The sequence below is a fragment of the Bos mutus genome, chromosome 6 (assembly GCF_027580195.1).
Source record: "Bos mutus isolate GX-2022 chromosome 6, NWIPB_WYAK_1.1, whole genome shotgun sequence".
NCBI lineage: Eukaryota > Metazoa > Chordata > Mammalia > Artiodactyla > Bovidae > Bos > Bos mutus.
The window spans coordinates 66,082,684-66,098,651 of NC_091622.1; the positions used below are offsets into that span (position 1 = coordinate 66,082,684).

A 15,968-nucleotide genomic window follows, 5' to 3' on the forward strand; every position below is an offset into this window, starting at 1 on the left:
CCCCCGCCCCCCCACCATGGACTGTAGCCCACCAGGCTCTTCTGTCCATGGGATTTCCCAGGCAAGAATACTGGAGTGGTTTGCCATTCCCTTCTCCAGGGGATCTTCCTGACCCAGGGATCAAACCCATGTCTCCTGCATTGGCAGGTGGATTCTTTACCACTGAGCCAATGGGGAAGTCCCAGAAATATCACTTATATCTAGGGTAAAAGAAGATGAGCCAAACAAGTCTAAATTTTTTTCTTTAAAGTGAGAAAGAACACCAGAAACTCCTTGTGGGGCGGGGGGAGTTCCTGTAATGTGGAATGGTTATCAGTGAGTTCTGACAATGGAGACTGTGAGAAAGACAGTGAATTGGACAATTGGAATTGTGACCTCTGATAAGTTTCAGGGGAGAAAAAAGAAACCAGACCACAAGGGCTTAAGAAGTTAGGAAGTCTTTAAGACACGTTACAGTGAACTTTGGTAAGGTAGTAAAGAGATTTAAAAAAGAGATAAAAATCATAGTTTGTTCTGAAGGAACAGCAGAATCAAGAGAAAGTTTTTTTTCTCTCTTTCAATAAACTTCCTGCCTTCTCTTCCTCTTTTTTTCTTTTTTCTCCTCTTCCTCCTTCCCCTCAGTGTAAAGAACCTATATATTCCACCTCTAAATTAAATATTTGTAGGCTGATGGGAATAATCCAGAGAAAAAGTAGTGATTGAAAGAGAGATAATAGTTGATAACATAAATCCCTGGCCAAGAGCTGGCAGCCAGAGATAACTGACTTCTTTCTCTAAATAAGGAAGGATGCCTTACACTGAAATCTAGGAATCAGCAAGATTCACACACCAAGGTGTCTTAGATCCATTTCAGTACATTGCATAATTGCATGTCGTGAATGAAGATGGTGAGACTGAGTTTAGGCTGGTGCCTGGCACTTGATGGTGCTCAGTAAATATTTGTTAGAAGAGGAGGGCTTGGCTCAGAATGTGATAAGGAATTGTTTAAAGACAAAAGCAGAGCCAAAAGAGTGTGGATTCTATTGAGTTAACTAAAGTTTTCAGAGGAGCCATTTGGCTTATTTTCATCATGTTCTCCTGCAACACAATCCAGATTCATACAGGGAAAAGCGGCTGGTAGTCTCCCCAGGGTTGAGGACTGACAAGGTAGATTTGTGTCAAAGAAAAGGGGTAGTGGAACCAGGAGCTGACTGTGATCCTGTAGGAAGTCCTTGAGATATGGAGCCAAAACTGTGAAACCATCATGGAGATGACCAACTTTGTCAGACCAAAGTCACCAATACCTGTAAAAATCTCCATGCTGATCACATGAAGATAAATGTAAGTCCTACTCTGTGGGAGAGGGCGAGGGTGGGATGATTTGGGAGAATGACATTGAAATATGTATAATATCATATGTGAAATGAGTTGCCAGTCCAGTTCGATGCATGATACAGGATGCTTGGGGCTGGTGCACTGGGATGACCCAGAGGGATGGTACGGGGAGGGAGGTGGAAGGGGGTTCAGGATGGGGAACACGTGTACACCCATGGTGGATTCATGTTGATGTATGGCAAAACCAATACAATATTGTGAAGTAATTAGTCTCCAATTAAAATAAATTTATATTTAAAAAAATAAATAAAATATTCTGATCAGGGATTTAAAAATATGCTGGAATTTTAAAATAAAAATCTACATTAAAAAAATGTAAGTCCTAAATATGACAGCCATTTAACCTACTGAATGTTTCCTCTATCTGAAACACTTCCTCTTATTTCTCCTTTCATTTGGCTGATTTCTTTGCATCCTGCAGATATCAGGTTAGGTATCATTTGCTCCAGGATGTCTTACCTGCCCATATCTAGCACATAAACTTTTCCCATTATAGCAGTTTTCATCATACATTACGATTGGCTGACAATTGCTCTTGTTTTTGATGAGGCTACAAACCAATGACATCAAAGACTTCTTTTACTCTTGGGTCCTTAGCACCTAGCCAGCCACACAGTAAGCTGTTGGTAAGTATTGAATAAGTATACAAAGCCCCTGCACACTTTTTGCTAGCTGGAAAAGATAGTCAGTGATAGGCTCCCAGAGAGGAAGATATTTTAAACCAGGGGTAATGAAAAAAGACTTATGAGGTTTAGACATCCTCCTGGATTGTGGCTCAGTCTCTGGCAGTGTAAAAGAAGACCTCTTCCAGGGTAATAGACTCCAACATAGAATTGTATAAAAGAAGACCACTTCCAGAAGGTCTCCAACATGGAATTGAAGTCCATTTTTTCATTTTCAAAGTGCCCATCTCTCAGTGGTAAATATAAGAGCTTGAGTTTGAAGAACAGGGAATCCCTGTTAACTTCACAAAGCCTTGTCAAGAAAGGAAGGGGTATGGGTGAATTTGGTCATCTTTCTCTCCTGCTAAAAGTGGGATTACCTTGCTATATCTCATTTTTAAAAATTCTGGTATTGAGGTATATAAATATAAGTCAGTGTATCTGGCCCTCTGTTTCATTTCTGAGCATCTAACGTTAAAAAAATTTCAAGATGTCTGAAATCTACATTTGTCCCCACAATACTTGTGCTTTGAATGTGTCATTGAACTGCCTGATGAGTGTCTAGGCTGGGAAGCAAGTGAGGTTCTCAAAAGGTTAATAAAGGAGCAGGATCTATGAGTCTGTGGCTACAGAGGGTGATTTTCAGAGTTCCAGAACTTGGATCTTTCCACCTCCAATATTGACAGATGATGGAAACTAAGGTTGTGGGTGACAGTTCTGCAAACTTCACTTTGAACTTTGAAATCATTTTTAAATTTTGGTATATTTTACAAGATTCAGTAAAGATAATAGGTTTAGTTGCTAAGTCATGTCTGACTCTTGCAAACACATGGACTGCAGCCTGCTAGGCTCCTTTGTCCATGGGATTCTCCAGGCAAGAATACTGGAATGGATTGCCATTTCCTTCTCCAGGGGATCTTCCCAACCCAGGAATCGAACCCGAATCTCCTGCATTGCAGGCATATTCTTACTGACTAAGCTATGAGGGAAGTCTTAAAGATAATTAAAGACTGAAGTATTTCTTAACTTACTAAAGTATATAAATGAGAGATAGAAGGCAAAATAAAAATTTACAACTATATAATAGGCAATCCCAGCTGGTGACACTGCCTCATGTCTATCATCTTTTCTCTGGTTGCCTCCTCTCAGGCATAGACATTCCTCTTCAATTCCCCTGATTCTATTAAAATAAGCCAGTGAACATAACAGACTTTTTTTTTTTAAATAAAGGTTTGAGTACAGATTTTTGTCACTTTTCATGTGTTGCATACACAGAAAATAATACCTGTACAGCCTAATGAGATAAAATAATTTGATCTACATAGGGCTTGGTATAAAATTCCATTGCATTTTAAACTATAACAGAATCATAATAGATTTTAAAATTCCAAGTATTGGGGAAGATTTTAAAGATTTGACTTTATATAAAATTTTTATGAAACATTTAAAATTTTTATTGAGTATCTCTTGCTTGATTTGAACCTTTTTTTCCTTGTAGATATTTTTTAGTTGGGATATAATTCAGGTAATATAAAATTCACTTGTTTAATGTAAATATCCCTTTTAAGTATTTTTAGTAGACTCATACACTCACCATCACTATCTATTTTCAGAACATTTTTTTCACCCCAGTTAGAACCCTTGTAAGTCATTGGCAGTCACTGCCTATTCTCCTCACTTCCCAGGCCCTGGCAACTACTATTCTACTTTCTGCCTCTGTGGATTTACCTATTCTGGGCATTTCATAAAAACAGAATCATACAATATGTGGCCTGTTATGTCTGGTCTCTTTCTATGGGCATTTTTATAAAAGGTTTTCTGTTTGAAATGGTCACATATAATTTTGGGTAAATGTAAAATTTCTTCAAATTCTTGATAATTGCCATCAGTGAGAAACTATTTTTAAAACCATATCAGAATTTGTAAGAGTAGAAATTATATTTCAAGGCACTGATAGTTTTTCCTTTAATTAGTCTAACCATATGAAATTGCTATTTTAGGATGTCAAAACTGGTTGAATATTGGCAGTTGCATATGGATCAACCTTGTATTTCACTGGAAAATATTGAAATTCTTTGTGATAATGTGAATGGATTTTGCATCCAGTTCAGTTTTTCACGTCAAGCTCTAATTTGCAGAACATATGTCTTAAGGACCACGTGGGCCACAGCCTTGTCTAACTCAATGAAACTATGAGCCATGCTGTGTAGGCCACTCAAGACGGGGGGGTCATGGTGGAGAGTTCTGACAAAACGTGGTCCACTGGAGAAGGGAATGACAAATCACTTCAGTATTCTTGCCTTGAGAACTCCATGGATAGTATGAAAAGGCAAAAAGATAGGACACTGAAAGATGAACTCCCCAGGTCAGTAGGTGTCCAGTATGCTACTGGAGAACAGTGGAGAAATAACTCCAGAAAGAATGAAGAGACGGAGCCAAAGTGAAAACAATGCCCAGTTGTGGATGTGACTGGTGATGGAAGTAAGTCTGATGCTGTAAAGAGCGGTATTTCATAGGAACCTGGAATGTTAGGTCCATGAATCAAGGTAAATTAGAAGTGGTCAAACAGGAGATGGCAAGAGTAAACATCAACATTTTAGGAATCAGTGAACTAAAATGGATTGGAATGGATGAATGGAATTCAGATGACCATTATATCTACTACTGTGGGCAAGAATCCCTTAGAAGAAGTGGAGTAGCCCTCATAGTCAACAAAAGAGTCCAAAATGCAGTACTTGGATGCAATCTCAAAAACGACAGAATGATGTCTGTTCGTTTCCAAGGCAAACCATTCAATATCAGAGTAATCCAAGTCTATTCCCCAACCAGTAATGCTGAAGAAGCTGAAACTGAACGGTTCTATGAGATCTACAAGACCTTTTCGGGATAACACCCCAAAAAAGATGTCCTTTTCATCATAGGGGACTGTAATGAAAAAGTAGGAAGTCAAGAGATAACTGGAGTAACAGGCAAATTTGGCCTTGGAGTACGAAATGAAACAGGACAAAGGCTAACAGAGTTTTACCAAGAGAATGCATTGGTTAGCAAACATCCTCTTCCAACAGCACAAGAGAAGACTATACAGATGGATATCATGAGATGGTCAATACCAAAATCAGATTGATTATATTCTTTGCAGCCAAAGATGGAGAAGCTCTATACAGTCATCGAAAACAAGATCAGGAGGTGACTGTGGCTCCGATCATGAACTCCTTATTGCCAAACTCAGATTTACATTGAAGAAACTAGGGAAAACCACTAGACCATTCAGGTATGACCTAAATCAATTCCCTTACAATTATACAGTGGAAGTAACAAATAGATTCAAGGGATTGGATCTGATAGACAGAGTGCCTGAAGAACTATGGATGGAAGTTCTTGACATCGTACAGAAGGCAGTGATCAAGACCATCCCCAAAAAAAGAAATGCAAAAAGGCAACATGGTTGACACCACCCTTATGGCAGAAAGTGAAGAGGAACGAAAGTGTCTCTTGATGATAGTGAAAGAGGCGAGTGAAAAAGCTGGCTTAAAACTCAACATTCTGAAAATTAAGATCATGGCATCCAGTCCCATCACTTCATGGCAAATAGGGAAACAATGGCAACAGTGGCAGACATTATTTTCTTGGGCTCCAAAGTCACTGCAGATGGTGACTGCAAGCCGTGAAATTAAAAGATGCTTGCTCCTTGGAAGAAAAGCTATGACCAACCTAGACAGCATATTAAAAAGCAGAGACGTTACTTTGCCAACAAAGGTCTGTCTAGTCAAAGCTATGGCTTTTCCAGTAGTCATGTATGGATGTGAGAGTTGGACCATAAACAAAGCTGAGCACCGAAGAATTGATGCTTTTGAACTGTGGTGTTGAAAAAGACTCCTGAGAGTCCCTTGGACTGCAACGAGACAAACCAGTCAATCCTAGAGGAAATCAGTCCTGAATGTTCATTTGAAGGACAGATGCTAAAGCTGAAGCTCCAATACTTTGGCCACCTGATGAGAAGAGCTGACTCATTGAAAAAGACCCTGATGCTGGTAAAGATTGAAGGCAGGAGGAGAAGGGGGCGACAGAGGATGAGATGGTTGGATGGCATCACCAACTCAATGGACATGAGTTTGAGCAAGCTCTGGGAGTTGGTGATGGACAGGGAAGCCTGGAGTGCTGCAGTCCATGGGGTCGCAAAGAGTTAGACATGAATGGGGGACTGAACTGACTGACGTCTTAAGCAGCAATGGGCCTCCACATCTGAAAATGGAAGGAGGTATCAAAAGAAAGAACTGGGAACAGGCCTATGCTTCCGTACCCTCCTCACCAGCACCACCTTACATTCCCTGAGGCCAGCTGCCATGTTTTTAGAACCTTGAAAACAGGTTACCCTTTCATCAGCTCCATGGGTTCCTGTTCCATGATGAGTTCTAGACCCCATAGGTCCCACGGAGCTGCTCAGGGGCTGAGAGATTATCTCACAGTACAACCATAGCCTATTGTCTGGGGAGCTCTGATTTGTAAGGTATATAGCACCACAGCAAAGGAAACAGCTTAATAGTGGGTTTTAGATATCACTTTCTTAAGCTCCAACAGTTGTAGCTGCTCACAGAATTTATCATTGGCCTTCTTACACATCTGACTCAAGATTGTATGCCATTCCTTAGAGGCCAGATCCCATCTTCTTTCTCTCTGGGTAGAGTTATTGCTTATCCTCTTATCTTTCCAAAGCCCTCACACTCCTACCTGGTCTGGCCAGTGGGGGAAATACATCATATTTAGAGAAATGTACATGTACTTCTTTATCTCAATTACATCTAAATTCAGAATAAAGCTCTGGAGCCAACTTTTATATAAGTAAGGGACTGAGGGATTGTCTTTCTCCTGCATTGCAGGTGAATTCTTGACCACTGAGCCACCAGGAAAGCCCGAATTATCTTTCTTAAAGTAAAAGACTATCAATCCATGTGAGGAATTCTGCTACCATCCTATCAAGCACTTATCACATTACAAACAGGTTTCAGAAGAAGTTAATGGACATATCTAGAAGTCTGAGACCAGCTTGAATCGCTGCCATTATGGAGATTCCCTTGTTGATATTCTGTGTGATCATTGCATTTCAAGGGTTTTTATAAGATGAAAAGCCAATGTTCTTATGTGGAACAAAGTGATTCAGCTGATGAAAAGGGAAAGTGAGAGTCACTCAGTGGAGTCCAGCTCTTTGCGACCCCATGGACTGTAACCTGCCAGGCTCCTCTGTCCATGCGATTCTCCAGGCAAGAATACTGGAGTGAGTTGCCATTCCCTTCTCCAGGGACCTTCCCCACTCAGGGATCGATCCAGGGTCTCCTGCATTGCAGGAGGATTCTTTACCGTCTGAGCCACGAGGAAAGCCCAGGTAAAGGGAAGGAAATTTAATTCCTCTTTTAAACAAATGCACAAATATAAAATTAAGGCATAAGTTTACAATCAGTAATAATGATGTATATATTATTGTTGTTTCTTAAAAATATAAATTTCTACTCTCATCAAGGTGGTTATAGTCATAGCATGGTTTTTACCTCTCCCTGTCCCCCCAAATCAATTAATATGCACCTTCCTAATTCACCGAATGCTATGCTGAATAGTCCACAATAGAATATGGGTTCTCCAGCCTTTCACTTACTAGCTTTTCTGTCTTGGGGAAGTCAGTTTCTCTCTCTGTACCTCAGATTCTTATCTCTAAATAAACACTGAACTCATAGGGATAATATGAGGATCAAATGAGGTAGTAGATGTAAACTCTGGAGAACTGTGCCTAAAAGAATTGTTTTTACTAGTGCTCAGCAAATATTAAGGAAAGGAAAAAAGAGAGAAAAGAAATCTGGTGATGATGTTACCAAAATCAGGGCCCATCTATGAGGCATACGCCCTTATTGCTTGAGGCATTGAACTCTTTTTTTTTTTTTTTTGGCCAAAAGTTGGAAAGCCAATCCTGGGAAATACCCATCTGTCCTTGGGTCATTCTTTGTTAATAAGATAAGTAATACAGAGAAGAAGTGGTTGATGAATCCTGAAAAATCAGCTGTGTCACTTTAGGGAACACTGTTACATGTGAAATATTTGGAGGCAAACAAAAAAGAACACACAGTTTCATGTGTTACATGTTACAGTAGTGGTCTGAAAGGATGAATGTTTCTCTTTCACATCTATCTGGATAAGAGGCGTCATCAGTCATAGGAAGAATCACGATTACTGTTTTGTTTTAAAAAAAAATGTTTTCTGATAAAGTCTAAGCCAGTTCACTGCTGCCATGGTAATCTTTGAGTATGTTTAAGAGGGGAAAGTAGAAGTCAGAGAATTGATAACTATCATATATTACGTTCCTACTTTTTGCTTTACACAATGATAAGCACTGCAGCTATATGACTTGATACAATCTTACACTGAGGTAGGTATTATTGGAATCATTTCACCTGTGGAGCTTAGCGATGGTACCCAAGAATATCCATCTAAAATTAACAGAGCTAAGATTTAAAGCCAGGTAGGACCTAGGCACTTGACTACTATGCCATGTTTCCTACTGGCAGTTGGTTACAAAGTTGTTGATACTGACGTACTACTAATTACAAATAATTCTCCAGTTGGAAAAGATGAAATTTCCTTACATCCATACTATATATTTTGAATATTTTCTCCTAAAACTTCATGAGGAGATGGGCACATAAAATTTGAAAATATTTCTGAAATTAAAAGAAAATAAACATTTTAAGTTTAGCAATGGTATATGGATTAATACTTACATTTCGGTAGCCAATGGATTTAATCAAAGATTTTATGGAATTTTTAAACAAAATGGAAGCAACCCTATGAGAAATGTTAGATACTAGAGGAACATTTGGAAAAAAAACTGAAACTCGCATTAATAGTGGTTATTTGCAAATATATTCGTAAGTATTGATTTCTTCCAATTTTACTGAGACTCAATTGACATACAGCATTGTATAAGTTTATGGAGAAGGAAATGGCAATCCACTCCAGTATTCTTGCCTTGGAAATCCCACAAACAGAGGAGCCTGGTGGGCTACAGTCCATGGGGTCTCAGAAGAGTCGGGCACAGACATAGGGACTAAACAACAACTGCAACAACTGTATAAATTTAAGGTGTGCAGCATAATGATTTGACTTATACACATCATGAAATGAGTACCGCAATAAGTTTAGTGACCACCATCATCTCATATAGGTAGAAAAATAAAAGAAAAAATAGTTTTTTCTTCTGATGAGAACTCGTAGGATTAGCTTTTAACAACTTTCATATATATAACATGCAGCCATGCGGCCATGTTAGATGTATTAATCATGTTGTTCATTACATCCCTAGGACTTAGTCATCTTATAATTGAAGGTGGTACCTTTTGACCTCCTTAATCACCATACAAAGATATTACATTATTACTGACTATATTCCCTGTACTGTGCATTTCATCCCTGTGATTCATTCCATAACTAGAAGTTTGTAGCTCTTAAATTCCCTCAACCATTTCACTAAAGTATTAATTTTTAAAACTTAATTAAGTACATTTAAATCAAATGGGACACATGCTCCTTGCATTCAGTCAAATGTTACAGAAACAAAAAAAAAGCTGGTAATGTCTCCTCTTCTACGTCCCCTCATTCTTCATCCTTTTCCTCTGAGTAAACAATTTTGTGTATCTTAACATCATATTTTATGTTTATTTTAAGTTCCATTTATTATAATTTTATATTTAATATACATTTTATAAATATATATGAACAAATTGTATTACAAAGTGTTTTACATTATCCTGCTACTGCCTTTTTTAACTTAAATATAATGTAGATTTTCATCTAAGACAATTTAAATCTAAGCCAGTGATTCTCAACCTTTGCTGCAGATGAGAATCACATGGAGAGCTTTAAACAAATAAAAGAGATTGCTTGAAATCCATCCCCAGAGATTCAGATTTAATTGGCTTGGGTGGGGCCTTGGCATCAAGCTCCTCAGTTGACTCTGATGTGTAACTTGTGAGGACCCGATTTAAGCAATCCAAACTGGCTGCAAATAGCAGCTGCCCGCCTGAATTGTCCTGGTATGCATCCTCTCAAGAAAGCCCTCCACTGAGATTATTTCAGCATCAGTGCTGAGGGGAGATTACGGAAAGCCCATCTTAAACTTTGTCTCCCCAGGAAGTGTGGCTATCAGATGGGAAAATTGCTTCATCTTTTATATCACTTAGAGAGAGTCTAATGACTGCACAAAGGGTTACCAGGGCCAGGAATTTCAGAGACCATGAGATTGACACTCTGCTCTACTAGGCTAGGCTTATCCCAGAACTGACAAAACTTGCCTGCAAGAAAGAGTTTCCTGAATTGGCCATCGCAGGAAGCCACACCCAGAACTTGTTTCTCCTTGTCTGGGAGAGGCACCTACTCTGTAGGTGCAGGAACTTGTTTGGCCTCTCCAGCTTGACCTTGCAAGTCTCCTAGCTCCATGGTTCTGTCCTGATGGGCTCTTCACTATTAGCGAAACGTTCGTACTATCATTTAGTTTTCTTCACTCTTGCCACATATTTAAACATTTGAGAAAATGGAAGATAAATATACAAAAAAATAGTTGTGGAGAGATTTGCCCTTCTTTATCTTTGTAGGATAAAACAATTGGTAGCCAGTGATTCAGACCAAATAGGTCTGAATTATTAATAGTCACCGCTGGTTCTGCCTTCTTTGCATGCCCTTTCCCTTCCTCAAGGCACTTCGCGGGTAAGAAGTGTTGAGAGAGTAGACGGGTTGTTGGAATTTACTTGGAAGTAAAATATTTTTTTAAAGCTGTGAATTTTAAGCTAGCAGACCATGGCAGCACAGAGCCACATCATTCTGGGTGAAGAAGGGGATAGAAGGTCAAGGAGTGAGAAAAAAGACCAAATAATTTTTCTTTTTTTTCTCAATCTCTTTTCTAGTTAACATCAATATTAAGTATTTAGATTTGACCCTTTTACCCTCCAAAAATAATTCCCAAGAATTTCAAGTTTAGGTAAATGAATGAACTGTTAAAACAGAATTTCAGGGATACAAGAATGAACCTAACACCCAAGCAGGCAGATTCTGGGTTACTGGGAGACAGCTGCATCAAGCAGACAGGAAGCTCGCACCAACAGCAGGAGCTGGGAAACCCCTCGGCGGCCAGGCCCCTCCCCTTTCACCTGACGTCATGAGAGGTGGGGCGGAGAGCGATTGGCCTTCCGCGGAAGCTCGGGCCACTCTGCATCCCCGCGGAAAGGGGAGGCGGAGCAGCGGGGGCGGGCCGCCAGGAGCAGAAGGTTGCCAGCTCGGCTCGGGCTGGGCTCGGGTTTTGGCAGCTGACTTTGAGAGCCGTCTGAGAAGTGTTTTGTTGGTTTTTTTTTCCTTCAAAGTCAAATGGCTGGCGTAGAAGCATAACCCGCCTCCTCTCTTCGGATCTGTGCTTGGTTCTTCTCTTGCATCTTGGGACTTGTGACCGTCATGCTGTGATGTGTGCCCAGAGAGGAACTGGTAAGGGTGAACCAGCGAGCCTCTTTGACGGTTTCCCTGCCTTTTCACTACTCTTTCCCTCTGTTTCTTTACTCTCTCTGTCCTCTCCCTCCCACAGTAGTGGTGTTCAAATGGGATGAAGTACCTCAAAACTGGACTTCGTAGCTTTGTTAAACTTTAAAAAGAAGAATCTTACACCATTTTCAGTCACTTGATTACAGGAGAGGGATGACTATCTTTTCTGAATGCTGGGTTTTATGAAAAGATAAGTTATGCATACACACCCTTTGTCATCTCATTGTGAAATCAAACAGTTTAAAGCAATTTTGGCTCTGTTTCAAACATAATGAATAGAATAGGGATTGAAATTTTTACCCAGTAGATAAACCACGGATTGATTCCTTAGGAAGAAAAAGGTGTTTGTGTTGGAGCTTGCTCAGAAATAGTTTTTACAGGAGCCCTACCAAAAAGCCCTCAATTTTCCATGCAAACACTGATTTTACAGAGCTTCATTGTTGTTTGGGGCACCCTTTACATTGTACAACCTGTGATTATACTTTATACAGCAGAGAGACATCTAGTTGGTTAATGAAACCTTCCATTCTGGAAGGTCAGGCTCCCTGTGCCTTCAGAAATTATGTATTTAAACTACTCATAATCATAAGGGCACGTCTACTCGGGTATTTAGAGTGTTATCTAAATAAAACCAAAGATTTTTCTTGCTTCTTTTCTCAGAAGTTCTTTTCAAGGAGAAAAACAATTCTGTAGTCTGAGGGCAAGTCTCTGACTCTAATCAACCTTGAAAGATGACCCACAAGGATAGGGCACTCCTTATCCACCAATGTTACTATATCCAAAAAGTAACTCCAGAGTAGATAAATATTTTGAAATTTGGCTAGGTCACCGTTTCTGGGAAGAGTACCATCAGAAAGATATTTGGTGGCTTGTTTAGAGCCAATGTGTAGCACATGATCATTATAACGGTAAATTCACTCAGTGCCCAGGTGTAAGCACTCACTCCAGTTAACCCCACAAGGTAATCTCTCTCCTTCTGAACTCTTCTGTCCATGATACAGATACATATTACCTACATTGGGATAGTTTATCACAAAGAGATCATGCTATATAATTTGAAAAACAACTCTCCAACATTCAAAAACTTTTAGACAGTTTTAAAAAGTAACACTGTAACTGCTAAACATTTGTTAAGTTGTATGAAAAAGATGGAGAGTCTGAGCAGTCTAAAATAGAATGTCAATACTGTTTGACTTTTGCCTAATAACTGAATATTTGTTCAATACAATTGCTTAGTGACTAAATAGAATTTGAATGGGATATCTTTTATTTTGATGTCAATAAATGGAGGAAACGTTTAGAATTTTATTATAATTTGTAATAGAACAGAGATGATACATCTATTAGACAAGTGGACTTAGAATTAACTTGAAAAATTACGAGGTAAAAAATGTCCACATATTCAAGCCGTCTCTACAGACCTTATTGTCTGATCTAGTTGAAAATAGTCTTTTTAATGAGGCAAAACCAAAGAAAGTGCTACAAACAAGATCACTTGGGGATCCTCAAAACCCAAAGCATTAGCAGCTGTGCAGGTTTCATTTTCAGCTGAAAGAGGTTTGTTGTGAGTATATTCTCTTAAAACATCATTCCCTTCCTCACTACTGTGAAAGAATTTCAAGCTGAAATTGATAGAATGAATGATCTCCCTCATGTGCCTTTAGGAAAGCGAAGCTTAAAGACTGGGAGACCAATTTCCCATAAATGCCTGATTTACAGAGGGCTTCCCTGGTGGCTCAGAGGGTAAAGAATCTGCCTGCAATGCAGGAGACCTTGGTTTGATCCCTGGGTTGGGAAGATCCCCTGGAGGAGGACATGGCAGTCCATCCAGTATTCTTGCCTGGAGAATCCCCATGGACAGAGGAGCCCGGTGGGGTACAGTCCATGGGGTCACAGACACCATGGAGCGACTAAGCACACACACACACAGAAGTCCATAAATTGGAATTTTCTTAAATGTCAAGGAGTTAATCAGAAGTTTTGCCTTTTATCAGCATTGGAAAGATTTGCTTATGATTTCCAGAGTAAAAAATAAATGACCCAAGTCGGGTTGGTGTCCAAAAAATGAGTTACATTGAGTTTCTCTTATATGATTAGTCGTATCTGCTCAGGGAATTTTCAAAGCAGGTCTCCATTTCTTTTGACTTTTTAGCAGATACTCACTGAACTGTCTCCTTGTTACATGCCCTGCCCATAAACACAGCCTATTCCAAACCCTGCCGGCTTCCCCAGTGGCTCAGTGGTAAAGCCTGCGATGCAGGAGATGTGGGTTCAATCCCTAGGTGGGGTAAATCCCCTGGAGAAGGAAATGGCAACTGACTCCAGTATTCTTGCCTGGGAAATTCCATGGACAGAGGAGCCTGGTGGGCTACATTCCATGGGGTTCCAAAGAGTCGCACACGACTTAGCTTCTAAACAACATTCCAAATCCTCAGTGAACTCACTTCTGGCTTGCTATAGTTCAAGTGTCCCAAATTGTAATTCCTCTGTTATTCCTGAGTAAACTCATTTCTTTGAGCATGCCTCTCAATTTACCTCTTTACTAAAATGGACATTTCTACTGTAGATGGATTTATTTCATTTTAGAAACCATCTTAGTCATAGAAACAGTACTTTTCACAAAGCTAATATCACAGTTAGAGTAAAAATAATGGTGGTACTAGTTTTAAGAGTGTGTCCCTATGGACTGCAGCCCATCAGGTTCCTCTGTCCATGGAATTTCCCCCCTTAATTTATTTCGCTGCTGCTGCTACTGCTAAGTCATGTCAGTCGTGTCTGACTCTGTGCGACCCCATAGACGGCAGCCCACCAGCTCCCCCGTCCCTGGGATTCTCCAGGCAAGAACACTGGAGTGGGTTGCCATTTCCTCCTCCAGTGCATGAAAGTGAAAAGTCAAAGTGAAGTCACTCAGTCAAGTCCGACTCTTCATGACCCCATAGACTGTAGCCTACCAGGCTTCTCCATCCATGGGATTTCCCAGGCAGGAGTACTGGAGTGGGTTGCCATTGCCTTCTCCGAATTTATTTCGCTAAAATCTCCTTACTCCATTTAAGGCCATTCTGAAAGAGGAAGATGAGTACAACTACAGTTCTGTTAAAAAACAAACTTACAAAATTTCAACTCTTTATGTAGGATAAATAATTTTAAAAATCTTATTATCTTGGTTATATGGAAGGTGAAAATTAGCTTTAAATTATCCAAAAATGTGAAATCTTTCTTCAGTTTAGTGAGTGAAGTCGCTCAGTAGTGTCCGATTCTTTGCAATTCTATGACCATAGCCCGCTAGGTTCCTCTGTCCATGGAATTTTCCAGGCAAGAATACTGGAGTAGGTTGCCATTTCCTTCTCCAGAGGATCTTCCTGACCCAGGGATCGAACCCAGCTCTCCCGTATTGAGGACAGATACTTTACTGTCTGAACCACCAGGGAAGCATTCTTCAGTTTATAGTACTCGTAATTTCTTAGCACTGTGTTTAAAAATTCTCATTCCTCTTACAGACTATAATAATATATAGAAAGTTCTACTAAAAATCTTAACTGTCCTTTCTTCTTTGCTAAAGTATTCCATAGAGAGGTAATCTCAGATAGTTTAATGACACATTCCAGTAATCTGTGATGTCCTTCAGCCAACAAGTTAACCTTGCCATGTTAGAAAAATGCCTGTCTTTTAAAAAATTTTTATTGAAGACTAGTTGACTTACAATATCATTAGTTTCAAGTGTGCAATATAATGATTCAGTATTTTATACATTATGCATCAAGTTATTACAATATTATTGTTTTCTCTGTGCTATGCACTATATCCCTGTGACTTATTTATTTTATAAGGTAGTTTGCACCCCTTAATCCTCTTCACCTGTTTCATCCATTTCCCCTTCCCTTCCTGCAACCACTAATTTGTTCTCTATATTTGAGTCTGTCTCCGCTTTGTTATATTTGTTGCTTTATTAAATTTCATATATAACTAAAAACATACAGTATTTCATCTTTTTTCTGACTTATTTTACTAAGAAAATTAACCTCTTAGGTCTATCCTTGTCACAAATGGCAAGATTTCACTATTTTTTTTATGGCTGAGTAATCTTCCATTGTGCATATACCACATCTTTTGTATTCATTCGTTTATTGAGGAACACTTAGGTTACTTACACATCTTGGCCATTGTAAATAATACTTCAGTGAACATTGAGGTGCATGTATCTTTAGTGTTTCAATTTGGGGGGATAAATACCTAGAAGTGGAATTGCTAAGCATGTGGTAGTGGTTGTCGTTCAGTAATGTCTGACTCTCTGTGACCCCATGGACTGCAGCATGCCAACCTTCCCTGTCCTTCACTATCTCCCGGAGTTTGCTCAAACTCATGTCG

At 39.5% G+C, this 15,968-nt stretch overlaps 1 protein-coding gene across 6 annotated transcripts in view; it reads left to right on the forward strand.

Annotated features, from left to right (window-relative positions):
• Window positions 1–11,305: 11,305 nt before the first annotated feature.
• ATP10D (ATPase phospholipid transporting 10D (putative)) overlaps window positions 11,306–15,968 on the forward strand; it is a 137,355-nt gene continuing 132,692 nt past the window's right edge. For 4 of the 6 annotated variants that reach the window (XM_070372351.1, XM_070372353.1, XM_005892914.2 and 1 more), the window contains exon 1: window positions 11,307–11,549. The gene's annotated coding sequence lies outside the window, so the exon portion shown is untranslated. Of the gene's footprint in view, window positions 11,550–15,968 lie in introns of all 6 variants that reach the window. The other 2 variants (XM_070372352.1, XM_070372354.1) reach the window with 1 other exon arrangement.